Source organism: Eleutherodactylus coqui, chromosome 12 (genome assembly GCF_035609145.1).
Source record: "Eleutherodactylus coqui strain aEleCoq1 chromosome 12, aEleCoq1.hap1, whole genome shotgun sequence".
In the NCBI taxonomy this organism is placed as follows: Eukaryota; Metazoa; Chordata; class Amphibia; order Anura; family Eleutherodactylidae; genus Eleutherodactylus; species Eleutherodactylus coqui.
The window spans coordinates 119,644,327-119,659,309 of NC_089848.1; the positions used below are offsets into that span (position 1 = coordinate 119,644,327).

Below are 14,983 nucleotides of genomic sequence, written 5' to 3' on the forward strand. Positions count from 1 at the left end.
CATCTTATAGTTTCTATTTTGGAGTTCCTATGACTTTTGATCGCCTTTTATTACATTTACGGTGTGACCAGATGTTCGCTGTACAGGATAAATGATATTTTATACATATTATATAATTATTAAAATAGATCGGATTTTTACTGATACTGTGATAACAAATAGGTTTTTTTCCCTTCAAAATATGCGAAGGGGGTGGGGCTTAAGGTTTTATTGTCTTTTATTCTTCTAATAATGAATATTTTTTTTAGCCCCCAATGGGGACCTCATCTTGCATTTGTTTGATTATTCCTATCACATTTTGACAATCAGTCCTGGCACTCCTGCAGGCCTTCAAAACGTACTAGGCTGCCATGACAACAAGGGGGGGCTCAGGGTGTTTGGGACCCCTAAACTATGATTGGGGCATTTAAAGGGCTAACATCTATAATCAGCAGTCACACGTCTTGTGGCTGTTGTGGGTTGGTGTCAGCAGTCAAAGACAGACGGGGTCTACTGTGTATGGATCTTGTTGCCTGGACATCCAGGGTCTAAATCTACAAAGGGACTAAAGGGGAAACAATAGAGGAGGCTTCCCTGAATGATATCCCCTAACAGGTCATATGGAAAGAGTTGTCCTAGCACCTCCAATACAGAGGTGACCCTAAATGCTGGATAAAGTAGTGCAGTGTATTATGTCCAGGAAAACGGGAGACATTTCCCAAATTTACCCCATTAAAATAAATGGCGCTGTTTCATCCCATTAAAATAAATGGCGCTGTTTCATCCCATAATAGATAAGATAAGACATTCCATTTTCCTCTTCCCACGACAGAGCAGGTAAATGAAAAGCCAAATGCTGGTGCTGATGTGACCGAGGCATATGTGTGGTATGTGGCTGGCAGTATTGTTTGAGGGGCACTCTACTGCCACTTTTGCTTATTAGCAGCTGTTGGCAGCGTCGGCTTGTATGGGTGCGGGCACTATTGTTTCTGGTGGATCAGGATCTCACTGTAACGTAATATTAATGCATTTATTACAGAGAGGGCTGGCAGGCGCTTTAAGCAACTATGAAATAGGCGCAGATCACGCATCAGCATTCATTGGGTGTTCGAATTTGGACTCTGTTTGCTTCCAGCTTCGCTTCGAGTAACTTGAGCTCAGTGAATCATATCGCATTGTGTCTGCCGAGCCCATCACTCCGGGATGTCTGCGGCTGGAGAGTGAAGGCCGTAGAGACGGCGTTTTTTAGTATCACAATGATAGAATTAATTCTCTCTCTGAACATTCGCCTCAGATGTTTCAGTGTCGGCGGTCACAAGTGCGGCTCATCTGGAGATGAATGGCTGCCGAGTGCGCCGGGTAGAGAGCTTCTACAAAGTAAATGGACATGGCGGTATTATGTTCTGTCCTTGCCCTTATATACCGTATATTATTATTGCCTCTATTCATACTGACTGGTTATAAAACGAATGTACGTTTCTAAAGTTTTCTACAGTTTAGATCCACTGTAAAGCAATAATGCTGCAAAAATCATAGACAAGTCTAAAGGACCATGTAGACGGGATGAATGTTGGGCAAACGAAGGCCGACCCTCGTCCCTGCACATACTCACTCCCGTGGCCAGCAGGGGGCGGCGGGGGGGCTGCAGGAGATTTCTCTCCTTGCTCTCCCTCGATCCTCTCTATTGACTTAGCATAGCGGCTGTTCAGTACAACTGCTAATTACACCGAACGATCAGCGTTCAGCTCATCGCCCATCGTTTATGCAGCATAAACGATGGAGCCAGCAATACTAGATCCTGTGCAACAGCACAGCAGCGAGTATGTGCGGGGATGAGTGTCGGGCATCGTTTGCCCGATATTCGTCCTGTCTACCTGGGCCTTAAAAGGGGCCTTATACATCAGATAGAAGTAGGGCAATGGATAGAAGCGCCGGAATATTAGCCGCAGGCGTATATATGTAGGCAGCACATGACAGGGTTAACGGGGAGGCTAGGGGTTAACAGTAGTGCAGAGGTGTGGGGGGGGGTGAGAATAGGGAGGGGGGAGCAGTTAGAAAGTGCGGGAAAAGCAGGAGGAGGAGTTTCAGTCGGCAGCAGAAGGAAGAAGGAGCAGAAGAGAAGAAGACGGAGACAGCGAGGAAGTAGAGAGAAGAAATCGTGAGTAAAGAAGAGTGAAGACGGCTGGAAGCACCGAAGAGCCCGAAGAGGAGCGTCTGGAAGAGCCCAGAAGACGATTTACCGGTATGGACGGCGTCATGGAGAGGATCCGGGCAGCGGTGGAGGAGCGGGGCTTAGACTGGCTGGTGAGCTTACTGGATGCAGGGGCCCCTGGCCCGGAGCACGTGGGAGCGGGTCCGGCGCAGGCTGCGGGAGCGGAGGAAGCGGCGCCCGTTCTATCAGCTGCAGCGCCGGGCAGAGGAAGAGGACGGAGCCCGGCTGCTGCTGGGAGCCGGGTGACGGAAGCAGCAGCGGGACGAAGCCCAGGGACAGTGCATGGCCGCAATGCCTCAGCGGTGGGGAGGCGCGGGACACAGGCAGTAGAGAGGAGAGAGCCGAGGCCACGGAGGGCTCGCGCCCCAGCGCGGCTGAGCCCTGAGTTAACCCCTCAGCGTCGGCGCCGCATTGAGAGTCCCTCACGGGCCCCTCCGGGCCGGCTCCCAGTTTCCAATTTAGCAGGTGGGGAGCGCGGGCCCGGGAGGAATCTCACCAGGCGGGTCGGTGCAGCGTCTGGCGCCAGGTCCCGTGCCGCCAGGGGGGCGGGGCCTGGCACCGGACCGTCGGCGGAGAGATCTGGAGCAGCGTGGGGCCGCTCGCCGGGAGAGGTGGTGGTCGGCGAGCAGCCTCACAGTTTTCTTTCAGTCCTACAGGACACGCGGCCCGCGGGAGCCAGTTCGAGCAGCAGAGGAGCGGCTGCGACTCCGGTGGCGCGACTGCAGCCAGATGAGGACCTCGAGTGCCAGCGCGGATCACCGTCTGACGAGGACTCGGATCCGCTGGAGGGAGGTTCGGCGGCTGGTGGGACTACAGCCCCTACGCAGCCAGGTGAGCGAACACACGGGGACACACATATCGCAGTTAGCCGCGTTGCGCAAGCGGCAGATAGTGTGGGGGGGCGCACAGGGGGCGGGGGGGCGTCGGTAGGCACGCAGGGCGCAGCGAGCGAGTTGGGGTTAATGTTAGGGGGATTATTGGAGCTTTGGCGCAAGCAACAGTCGGGGCCAGGGCCGTCGCCGGTATCCGCCTGGACTTTACCGTCCAATGCGGTGAGTGGTCGCGATAGCGACACGGGGGGAGTTGGGACGGGATCGTCGGTGGGGCAGCAAGCAGCGCCTGTCACGGTAGGCGTTCAGACAGAAAAGGAAGGGGACAGGATTCGCCTTGATGACAGAGCGAAGGGGGAGGTATATGTTTGCTTTGAAGGCCCCCTAGGTGCGCACTTGAAAAAGGAGGTTAGAGAAAAGATCTGGCGCGACGAGTACGTCGAGATCTTTTCCCTTCTCCCTTTAGAAAAATTTAATTTGGATAAAGGGAAAAGGACGGAATACAAGAAGGAGGAGGAAGAGAAACGTCGGTGGCGACTGATTCCACAGACTTTCTCTAATTGGATGCAAGCTTTCGCTATTCTGGCTAGCGTTATAGGGGAAAAGGCGCCGGAGAATTGTTCCGGCCTCTTTTGTTACCTCGACGCGATAGGGGAGGCGTATAGGGTGTATGGGGGACAGACGTGGCTTAGGTATGACGAGCAGTTTCGTCAAAGAAAAGCGATCCGACCGTCTATTCGGTGGGATCAGAAAGACATAGGGCTGTGGTTGAGGGTAATGGCCCCAGTTAGGTTCGGGCAGCCCTTTCAGGGAGGGGCCGGGACGAGTAGCTCGGCCACCGGTTCCCAGGGAGGAAGTCAGGGCGGACAGTCGGGGAGTCATAGGCTCGGATTGTGTTGGCAGTTTAACGACGGCCAATGCAAATTCGGAAATAGCTGCAGGTTCAAGCACGTTTGCTCCCTGTGTAACGCTACATCACACGGAGCAGCAAAGTGCTTTAAGAAAGGAAAAGGAAAGTTTTTCGGGGCAGCTGGAAAAAGGGATGACACCAGTGAAACTGGCAAAGATGGTGCCGTTTCTAAATAGGTACCCCGACCGAGAGAAGGCCATTTTATTATTAGTAGGTTTTAGGGATGGTTTTAAAATTCCCGCCCCAGTTCATAGGGTTCCTGTTACTACAAAAAATTTACCGTCGGCGCTCCGGTATTCGGCGGTGGTAACAGAGAAATTGCGTAAGGAGGTTCAGTTAGGACGGATGGCGGGGCCGTTTAGCTCCCCTCCGGTTACGGAGTTTGTAGTTTCTCCGCTTGGAGTAGTTCCTAAAAAAGAGCCAAACAAGTTCAGGCTCATACATCACTTGTCCTACCCGAAAGGGGCGTCAGTGAACGACGGTATTGACCCGGAAATTTGTTCCGTGGTGTATACCTCTTTTGACGCCGCTACGAAATGGGTGCGCAAGTACGGGCAGGGGGCTAGGTTGGCTAAAGTGGACATTGAGTCCGCTTTTAGGTTACTCCCAGTGGCCCCAGAAAGTATTCGTTTGTTAGGCTGTTTTTGGGAAGGAAGTTACTTCGCGGATAGGTGTCTACCCATGGGCTGTTCTATTTCGTGCGCTTATTTTGAAGCGTTCAGCTCATTTTTAGAATGGGTAGTTAGGGATTGCACAGGGATTAGGTCGGTGATCCATTATTTGGATGACTTCCTATGCATAGGTCCGGCAAGTTCGCCAATTTGCGCAAACTTGCTGGGGTCCCTTCAATGGGTTACCGGTCAGTTCGGGGTGCCTTTGGCACCAGATAAGACCGAAGGGCCCACAACATGTTTGAAGTTTCTGGGCATTACCATTGACACTGAGGCAATGGAATGCAGGTTGCCCGAGGACAAAGTGGCGGAATTAAAGGCTGAAGTCAACAGGGCAAGGGTTGTCACAAAAGTTACGTTAAGAGAGCTGCAATCGTTGTTAGGCAAGCTCAATTTCGCCTGTCGCATTATGCCGATGGGTCGGATTTTCAGTAGGAGATTAGCATCAGCCACAGCAGGGGTTCGGTTACCCCACCATTTTATACGGCTGGGCAAAGGCCACAAGAAGGACCTGGCAGTATGGGCGGCGTTTTTAGAAAATTATAACGGAAGGTCAGTGATGATGGAGGAGGTGGTGGACAATTTCGATCTGGAATTGTTCACTGACGCCGCAGGTAGTTCGGGTTTTGGAGCATACTTCCAAGGCCGGTGGTGCGCGTCAGGGTGGCCGAGCGAATGGTTTTCATCGGGTTTGGTAAAAAACCTGGTGCTGCTAGAGCTATTCCCCATAATAGTAGCTGTTGAGCTATGGGGAGCTCAGTTTAGAGATAAAAGGGTGCGCTTTCACTGCGACAACCTGGGGGTGGTGCAGGCAATAAACAGATTGTCTGCATCATCCCCCCCAGTGGTAGCATTATTGCGCCACCTGGTGCTGCAGGCGTTGTCGCTGAATGCTTGGATTGGGGCGGTACACGTGCCAGGGGTAAGCAACTCAATAGCGGATGCTCTTTCTCGCTTTCAGTGGGAGCGATTCCGACGGTTGGCCCCAGGAGCAGAAGAAGAGGGGGTGTCTTGCCCGAGACACATATGGAGCGTGGTCAGCGAGCAGTGAGGCACCTGATTGGTGCCTCCTTGGCTCGGAACACATGGGCGGCTTACAAGGCAGCATGGGTAGAATGGGAGGAGTGGTTGAAGCAGTGGGGCAATGTACGGACGGACGAGGACGCAACAGGGGCGTTGTTGGGGTGGCTGGCAAAAAGCGCGGAGGCTGGTTTGTCGGTGGCTGCAGTTAACAAGTTTATGGGGGGGGTGGCGTTTGGCGCTAAGTTGAGGGGTGTAACAGATGTAACGAAGAACTTTGTAGTGAGGCAGGCGCTCAAAGGTTTTAGAAAGGGGCGGGGTAGTCCGGATACGCGTCGCCCGGTTTCGTTTGATTTACTACAAAAATTGGGGTTCGCGTTGCAGGAGGTTTGTGGGAACGGGTTCGAGTATTCTCTTTTTAGGTTCGCTTTTTCGTTAGCCTTTTTCGGGGCGTTACGGGTGGGGGAATTGGTTTCCCCAAGCAAAAAGATAGCGGGGGGGTTGAGAGCCGAGGACACTAGAGTTGTAAAGGGACGTTTAGAAATAGTCATTCGGCGTTCTAAGACGGATCAGGTCGGAAGGGGTTGTCGGGTGTCGCTGGGGAGTATTCCAGGGGAAAACATGTGCCCGGTTAGTTGTTGGGAGAACTACTGTTCTCTAGCAGGGGCCAGGGTAGGGCCCCTGTTACAGCATCAGGACGGTCATTATTTATCAAGGTTCCAGTTTGAGGCGGTGTTTAAAAGAGCGATAGCTGTTCTGGGACTGGATGGGTCAGGTTTTGGAACGCATTCGTTTAGAATAGGGGCGGCGACAGAGGCGGCAGCGAGGGGTATGGATAGTCAGGCGGTGATGGGAATCGGTCGGTGGAAGTCAGAGAGGTTCAGACGGTATATTAGACCACATTTGCTGTAAGGGCGGGTAGGGGGCACATGGTGGGGGCGTTATTTACGGTTAGTTTTTGTTCTTTTTTGTTACAGATCCGCGTGCTGCACTCGTGTGGATAATGGGCCACTCGTATGTTTTTTGGGGGGGGGAGAGGGCGAAGGTTAGGCCTAATGGGAGGCAACTTAGACTGAGTAAGGATGCGGCGGTACTTCGCTGGATAGGAGTGCGGGGCATGGCCTGGTCGCGGGTCTTGCAGGATGTACAGCGCCTAGTCTCCCTGGACAGGACGCCCGACATTCTAGTATTGCACGTCGGGGGCAACGACTTGGGGCGTAGACCGTTCAGGGAACTAGGCAGAGATATACGGTACGATATGCTTCGGTTATTGCAGATGTACCGGGGCTTGACCTTGGTCTGGTCCGAGATGGTCCCTCGTAAGGTTTGGCGGAATGTGCGTTCGGTGCGCGGCATAGATAAGGCAAGGATCAAAGTGAATCGTGAGGTGTCTCGTTTCGTGGTGCGGAATGGAGGAGTCGCCGTGCGGCATATTGATCTTGAGAAAGGGGCGGGAAATTATTGGAGAGGCGACGGGGTCCATCTCAACGAGATTGGGACAGATCTTTGGTTAGAGGGCATACAGGAGGGGATAGAGCGCGCATTGGTTCTGTGGGGGGCTGCGCAGGCATGAGGTGGTCATGCCATGCTGGCTGTGGCAGTTGGAGGGGGGGTGGAGTTCTCGGAGCCAGTTAGGATGCGGGGCGAGGGGGGGGGAGAGCGGAGGGCCGATGGCTGCCTGTCCCCCCTTCCCGCCCCATTGTTGATTTACAGTGTGCGGTAGGTCTGTCGCCTCCCGGCTCTGTCAGGCCGTAGTCCCTGCGGAGACCAGTCGGCTGGCCTAGGAAAGGCTAGCGGGTCTCTGAGTCGGGAGGTTGGCGACTAGGGGCAACCGTGTGTGTGTTGCCTCCCGAGTCGGCGGTCTCGCGACGGGAGGGCGGTAGCGGGAGGGATCTTCGGTCTCCCGAGTCGGATAGTGCGAGGGCGACGGGAGGCAGTACGGAAGATCCTTTTCCCTGTAGTGAGGCGACAGAGGGGGTTTGTAGGCTCCGGGGACTTCCCCCTTTTTGGTGGGTTGTCTATTATTGTGTTTTTTACCCATTGTTAAACTTAAGGTTAAATAAATGGCCGCTGTGGCCAAAAATTATCCAAACTAGAAGTAGTAGCGTATTGTTTTGGTGGGTTACAAGGAAGTGGGGGGATAGGTCACAGAGGCTCACTCCGTGATACCCGCGTCAAGAAGCGCCGGAATATTAGCCGCAGGCGTATATATGTAGGCAGCACATGACAGGGTTAACGGGGAGGCTAGGGGTTAACAGTAGTGCAGAGGTGTGGGGGGGGGTGAGAATAGGGAGGGGGGAGCAGTTAGAAAGTGCGGGAAAAGCAGGAGGAGGAGTTTCAGTCGGCAGCAGAAGGAAGAAGGAGCAGAAGAGAAGAAGACGGAGACAGCGAGGAAGTCCCACCCACCCGCCCGTTAGTTGGTAGCTAGGGGTGAAAGTTTAGTGAGAGGGAGGGGGGGGGCGCTTTGGAGGTGATATGTAGATTGTCATAGCGGCAGTTGGAGGGGGGGTGGAGTTCTCGGAGCCAGTTAGGATGCGGGGCGAGGGGGGGGGAGAGCGGAGGGCCGATGGCTGCCTGTCCCCCCTTCCCGCCCCATTGTTGATTTACAGTGTGCGGTAGGTCTGTCGCCTCCCGGCTCTGTCAGGCCGTAGTCCCTGCGGAGACCAGTCGGCTGGCCTAGGAAAGGCTAGCGGGTCTCTGAGTCGGGAGGTTGGCGACTAGGGGCAACCGTGTGTGTGTTGCCTCCCGAGTCGGCGGTCTCGCGACGGGAGGGCGGTAGCGGGAGGGATCTTCGGTCTCCCGAGTCGGATAGTGCGAGGGCGACGGGAGGCAGTACGGAAGATCCTTTTCCCTGTAGTGAGGCGACAGAGGGGGTTTGTAGGCTCCGGGGACTTCCCCCTTTTTGGTGGGTTGTCTATTATTGTGTTTTTTACCCATTGTTAAACTTAAGGTTAAATAAATGGCCGCTGTGGCCAAAAATTATCCAAACTAGAAGTAGTAGCGTATTGTTTTGGTGGGTTACAAGGAAGTGGGGGGATAGGTCACAGAGGCTCACTCCGTGATACCCGCGTCAAGACAAATCACCTTAAACATGACTGTTTTGCAGACTCACCTACAGCTTTTTCACAGTTTTCACTTCCATGTGTTTTCCATATTTGCACTGACCCAGTACAGTCACGTGTTTGTTTTCTACATGGATTGTAAAAAAATTACAGCAAAATATTTGTCTTTGTCTTTTTTGAATAACAATAAAGTATTTTGACTATATTTTAGGGGATATTACCCACGGGTATCTTTTGCCTTTGGCAATTTAAAAAAATTGCAGCACATCCTATTCTGGTCCAACTTCACGTATGACAATCACCCATTCAAGTCAATGAGTGCGCAAAAAAAAGAACACAGATTGAGGACACTCAGCAGATCTTCTAATAACTATCAATCACTATCAACGGCTTCACACTTTCACCAGTTGCTCAAGTGCTCTGTCTCCGCATTACATTTGACTCTGCCCTCTCCTTCGCACATACAAGCTCTCACCACCTCCTGCCAACTCCAGCTCAAATACATATCATGGATACAATCTTTCCTCAGCTTTGAGTCAACAAAAATGCCCGTTCATACTGTCTAGCCTACTGCAACATTCTCCTTTTGTGGCCTCCCTTCCAATGCTCTTGCTCAACTCTGCTGTCCAGCTTATCCACTTCTTCACTGCTCTCCTGCCTCTCCCTTCTGCCAATCTCTTCACTGGCTGACTATTACCCAGAGAACCCAGTTCAAGTTATTATCAATGACATACAAGGCCATCCATAACCTGTCCCCTCCAGAGATCTCTGACCTAATCTCGTGATACATTTCCACTAGAGATGAGCGAGCACCAAAATGCTCGGGTCCTCGTTATTTGAGTGGAGCTTTTCGTAAAATTTGAGAGCTCTACTCAAGTAACGAACCCCATTGACTACAATGGGAGACTCGAGCATTTTTGTATGTGGGATACCGGGTGCCGATCTTTTTTTTTTTTTTTTCTGTGTGTTCTCTCTCTCGTTCTCTCTCTCTCGTTCTCTCTCTCTCGTTCTCTCTTGCTCTCTCTCTCGTTCTCTCTCGCTCTCTCTCTCGTTCTTTCTCTCTCTCATTTTCTCTCTCTCGTTTTTTCTTTCTCTCTCTTGTTTTCTCTCTCTCTCGTTTTCTCTCTCTCTCTTGTATTCTCTCTCTCGTGTTCTCTCTCTCTCTTGCCAAGCCAGCCACAAACTACCGCGGACGTGTGCAGCGGGGTCAAATCTGACACGTCAGCAGCGGGGTTGAACACAGCGTGATGCTCGCTCGAGTAGCAAGCACCATTGAGTATGCTAATACTCGAACGAGCATCAAGCTCGGAAGAGTACGTTCACTCAACTCTAATCTCCACTCCTAACCTCCGGTCCTCTCAAGGCCTTCTCCTCTGCTCCCCCTAGTGTGCTCCTCATATCCTCATCTCCAGGATTTCTCCCATGCATCACCCATACTCTGGAGCTCGCTACCTCAACCCATCAGACTTTCCACCACCTGGCAAAGCTTCAAAGGGAACCCAAATACCCTCCTCCTCAGACAAGCCTACAGTAACCCTTCTGCCACCACAGACTGCATGAAAGACAACCTCCCCTTGTCCATACTCGGCACCTAACGTTGTAACACCCCAAATTAGATAACACACGGACACCAATGTTGGTATAGAAGGAATGGCCTCAGCTTTATTTAATAGAAAAACACACGGACCCTACTTATAGGTTGTCATCGTCTTCAAGGTTCAAACTCGTCAGCTGTGACAATCTGTGAAAGAACGGGAAAAAAAGCAATACTTACCAAAATAAATTTAATGCCGCTGAATAAATCATCATCACCTTATCAAGGGGAGGGGTTGGGTGGGTGTCCTCATGCTAACTCAACCCCACCTCCTCACCTATGAACTCCAATCACACCAGATGCCTCTTTAACTTGTTATCGGGGACATAATTTAACCCATCAACCACCCTGCAATCTAAGTCTCCTTCCATATAAAGCTTGGAGACCACAGACTGCATGGAAAGGCAACCTCCCCTTGTCCATACTCGGCACCTAATGTGGTAACACCCCGAATTAGATAACACACGGACACCAATGTTGGTATAGAAGGAATGGCCTCAGTTTTTTAGGGCAATTATCCCCCTCTACTCTTCCTTAGTCAGACCCCATCTGGAATACTGGGTCCAGTTCTGGAAACCGCAATTTAAAAAAAAAAAAAAGACAAACTGGAACAAGTTCAGAGAAGAGTTACCAGGATGGTGAGCGGTCTGCAAACTGTCTGGGATGATTTAGTGAATCCTCCATTGAGCAGGGGGTCAGACCCGATGACCCTGGAGGTCCCTATGTAGTGCAATGTTATTTAACCCTATTCTCCAGTTGTACTGCGCCTTGGAATTAATGACACTGTACAACTCCTATTCTGGGGGTCTTCTTGGCGTTTTACGTTACTTAACAAGCTTGCTTTATACGTTTTGTCATTTTAGGATTCACTTCAGCTAAATTATTTCAGGATATTATATTGATGGTCCGTCCTTAGGATACGATCAGTGGGGGAGGGGCCTGTTACATTCTCAGAAGCATGCAACTCCTTCATGACCGGCGTCTTTATTATTTAGTAGAGCACCTTTTGCTGTATGACCAGCTGCAGATGTGATGTATAGCCAGGCAGCAGGTTCTGACAGCATTCCTGAGGAATCCTAGCCCATTCCTCATAGGCAATGGCCTCCAGGTCACTAATATTCTCAGGTTTGCGTGCTGCAACCGCCTTCTTCACATCCCACAAAAAAATTTCTACAGGGTTCAAGTTAGGCAACTGTGATGGCCACTCCAGAACTTTCCTGGACTTTTTCTGAAAGCAAACCTTGGTGAACTTTGAAGTATGCTTGGGATCATTGATGTGTTTGAAGGTCAATAACTTTTTGGATTACTCTCTTGACTTGGCCATATTTCTAAATAAAATGTCACAGTTAACAAGGCCCTAGCCAGTCCAGGTATTTGATATTGTATCTCAAGCACACCTGATGCAAACAATGAAGCCCTTGCTTAGTTACAACAGGTGTGATTGAGACAGCATGTGATTTGTATATGTGTGCTCTTATGAGGGATTCTAGTCAGTGGTTTCAATAATTCTAAGACTGCAGTAGTCATTAAAAGTGGCATTTTGTGATTAATTTGGAAAAACCACTTGGTATATTAGTTGTCTATAGCTCATTAAATTGTTATATTTGATTGTTTTATGCTAACAGCTGAAAATGTATAAACTTGGCAAAAAAAAACTAATTTGTAATGGGAGTTGAATAATTTTGATTGCAACTGTATCCTGGACAACCCAAGTTAGAAATGTGAACCTGACCAGATTGACATGCAGCATAGTGGCACAACCACATAGATTCTCGTATCCTCTGTGTTTAGTGCATAGCATCTTCGTGTTTGTCTTGGCCCTACTCATTGGTCAGATTTATGAGATGTAGATACTGCTACTTTGACCTCTCCCGCTTCTTTGCAGTAGAATATTTTGTGTTCTTTTACTTCTCTGCACGTGTGTCTTCTATCTTTTAGGCCTATTTATACCCAAATATCACCTGTTTGCGGGCAGCGTTTTCCATGACGGCCTGTGTAATATCAGGCAGAGCAGGAAGCACTCATAGGTACAATGTCTTCTGGCTGAATGCCCTGATCACAAGTGATCTCTCTGATTACTATATTTTCCATCTCTGGTGTAATTGTGATGCCATTGGCGGACATTTTCGTACAATGCTCTTCTCTTTCCTATTCTCTTATACATTTATGATACTTCATCATCCCTGAAGTTGATGGATGAGAACTGAATTACGAAATAGCATTCATGGTGTGTGAATGTCTCTCCATCCCCGATTCCTTGTTCCTAAGGGTAACACTGTGAACTATTTGTCTTCTCGCAGACCCCACTAATCTTGCCACCGACATCCACCTGGTCCAGAATTCAGATGGTGGGGTTTAATTAACCCCGTGAGAATGTGGCCATTTAAAAAAAATTTTTTCCTCCCCACTTTCAAAAAATCATAGCTTATTTCTTTTTCTGACGATTAGCCACCTGCTTCTTTCAATATCGCCATTTATTTTACCATATAAAAAACTGAAAAACTTTATAACATTTCAAAGGGGGGCAAATGGGTAAAGCTCACAATTCCACCATTTCTGTGGGCGCGTGTTTTTATGGCGTACATGATGCGGCAAAAATTAAAAGGCTGCCTTTCTTTGTTATTCATTCCTGATGTAACTACCTCCCTGTATATATGTATGTGAGCTAGAGTTAGCTTGGTTAGTTATCCCCTTCCCACTAAAACTTCTGGCCTCTTTTCCTCAGATGGTCACGTGATCTCAGTTCTGCCTCAGATCTACTTGGGGTTATGGTGTCCGAAACTTATCAGTTTTATCGTCTGTGTTAGGGCATAAACAAACAAGTGTATGTCACAATACGCTCACTCCTCTGCTATTTTCTTGCCGAGTGAACAAGTGTATTTTGCACATGTGTCTTTGCGAATCCTGAGCGTATTTGCGCAGGCACCACTCATTCACATGGGTAGAAGAATCACCTTGCCCGGATTTAAATGGCTAATTAGCGTAACGCGGATTGTGGGTATCCGCAGCATGTAGCGCATACCCGCGCGGGCAGATGTGTGTGTTTGTGCACCTTCCATAGACCTCTATAGGATTGTTTGTGCGCGAACACGAACAAGACAGAACAGGTCCTATTTTTTTGTATCCATGAAAACAACGGGCGCAAAACAAAGAGGTGAGAATGAAGCCATTGAAATCAATGGGTTATATTCTCCGCATTATGCTGGTAGGATTTTCCTGCACGCAAAAGCGAGCAAAAACACGCTGGTCGGTTTAAGCCCCTATGCTGTTACATGAATCCCACCATAGAAGCTGCTTAGAGGGGATACTGCCGTCACAGTTAGGCCGATTTCACATCGGCGTTCGGAAGCTCCAGCTGCAGGTTTCGTCACAAGTTATTTGGTGAATATAGAAGGCAATAATAAATAAACTGTCCCCTACCAGTCGGCGGACGTGGAACAATCTGTAGGTAATGCCGATGCAGCGTTGATGTGAAAATCAAACAAAAAAAATGTCACCACACGGGTGGATTTCAATGGAAGTCAATGGAAGCCGTCCAACCAACAACCTATCCGGCTTGTCAATTCTGGATTGGCTGTGGGTACCCGTGTCAACGGCATGGGAAACTCTGTACTGCGTATGTGTGACGGCGCGACGGCTGAATCATCTTCAGTACTGAAAAAGAAAAAAGAAGACAGATACGCGTGGTTGCCAACTACAGTCAGGGCGGGATACTGCTGTCGGAATCTGGAACTGCCGTCTGCATTCGGCCATAGACATAGTAACATAGTATGTTAGGCTGAGGGAAGACAATGTCCATCTAGTTCAGCCTGTTTCAACTTCCCCCCTTGTTGGTCCAGAGGAAGGCAAAAAAAACCAACCAGCCAATTTAGCTCATATGGAGGAAAAAAATTCCTTCCTGACTCCACAGTGGCAGCCAGAGTAATCCCTGGATCAGCATTTGAGATCAATAACCCGCTGATCACCAACTGTCTACATCCTGTAATATCATAGCGCTCTAGAAAGACATCTAGTCCCTCTTAAACTCCTCTATGGATCCTGCCATCACCACGTCCTCAGGCAGAGAGTTCCACAGTCTCACTGCTCTTACATTAAAGAACCCCCTTCTGTGTTGGCGATGAAATCTGCTTTCTTCTAAACGTAGAGGATGCCCTCTTGTTACCGTCGCAGTCCTGGGTGTAAACAGATCATGGCAGAGATCCTTGTATCGTCCCCTCATGTACTTATACATGGTTATTTGGTCGCCCCTTAGCCGTCTGTTTTCTAGAGTAAATAATCCCAGTTTTGGTGCCTCTCTGGGTATTCCAGTCCTCTCATTCCATGTATTAGTTTAGTTGCCCTTCTTTGAACCCCCTTAAGCACTGTAACATCCTTCCTGAGCGCCGGTGACCAGAACTGTGCGCAGTATTCCATGTGAGGCCTGACAAGTGCCTTATATTATATAGTGGGAGAATAATGTTCTCGGCCCTCGCTCCTATACCTCTTTTAATGCACCCCAAGACTTTATTCGCTTTTGCAGCTGACTGGCATTGGTTACTCCAGTTAAGTCTACAGTCCACTAGTACCCCCAGGTCTTTTTCCATCTCACTTTTCCCTAGCAGTACCCCATTTAGTGTATATTGGTGACATCTGTTTCTCCTGCCCATGTGCAGAACCTTACATTTATCAATATTGAACTTCATTTGCCATTTTTCTGCCCAAGGCC

General features: G+C 49.7%; 1 protein-coding gene across 3 annotated transcripts in view; it reads left to right on the forward strand.

Annotated features, from left to right (window-relative positions):
• Positions 1-14,983, forward strand: part of RUNDC3B (RUN domain containing 3B) — a 289,933-nt gene that overhangs the window by 48,524 nt on the left and 226,426 nt on the right. The window contains exon 1 of one of the 3 annotated variants that reach the window (XM_066585396.1): positions 2,984-3,022. The exons of the other annotated variants lie outside the window; for them this stretch is intronic. The gene's annotated coding sequence lies outside the window, so the exon portion shown is untranslated. Of the gene's footprint in view, positions 1-2,983; positions 3,023-14,983 lie in introns of those variants that run through there. 3 annotated transcript variants of the gene reach the window in all.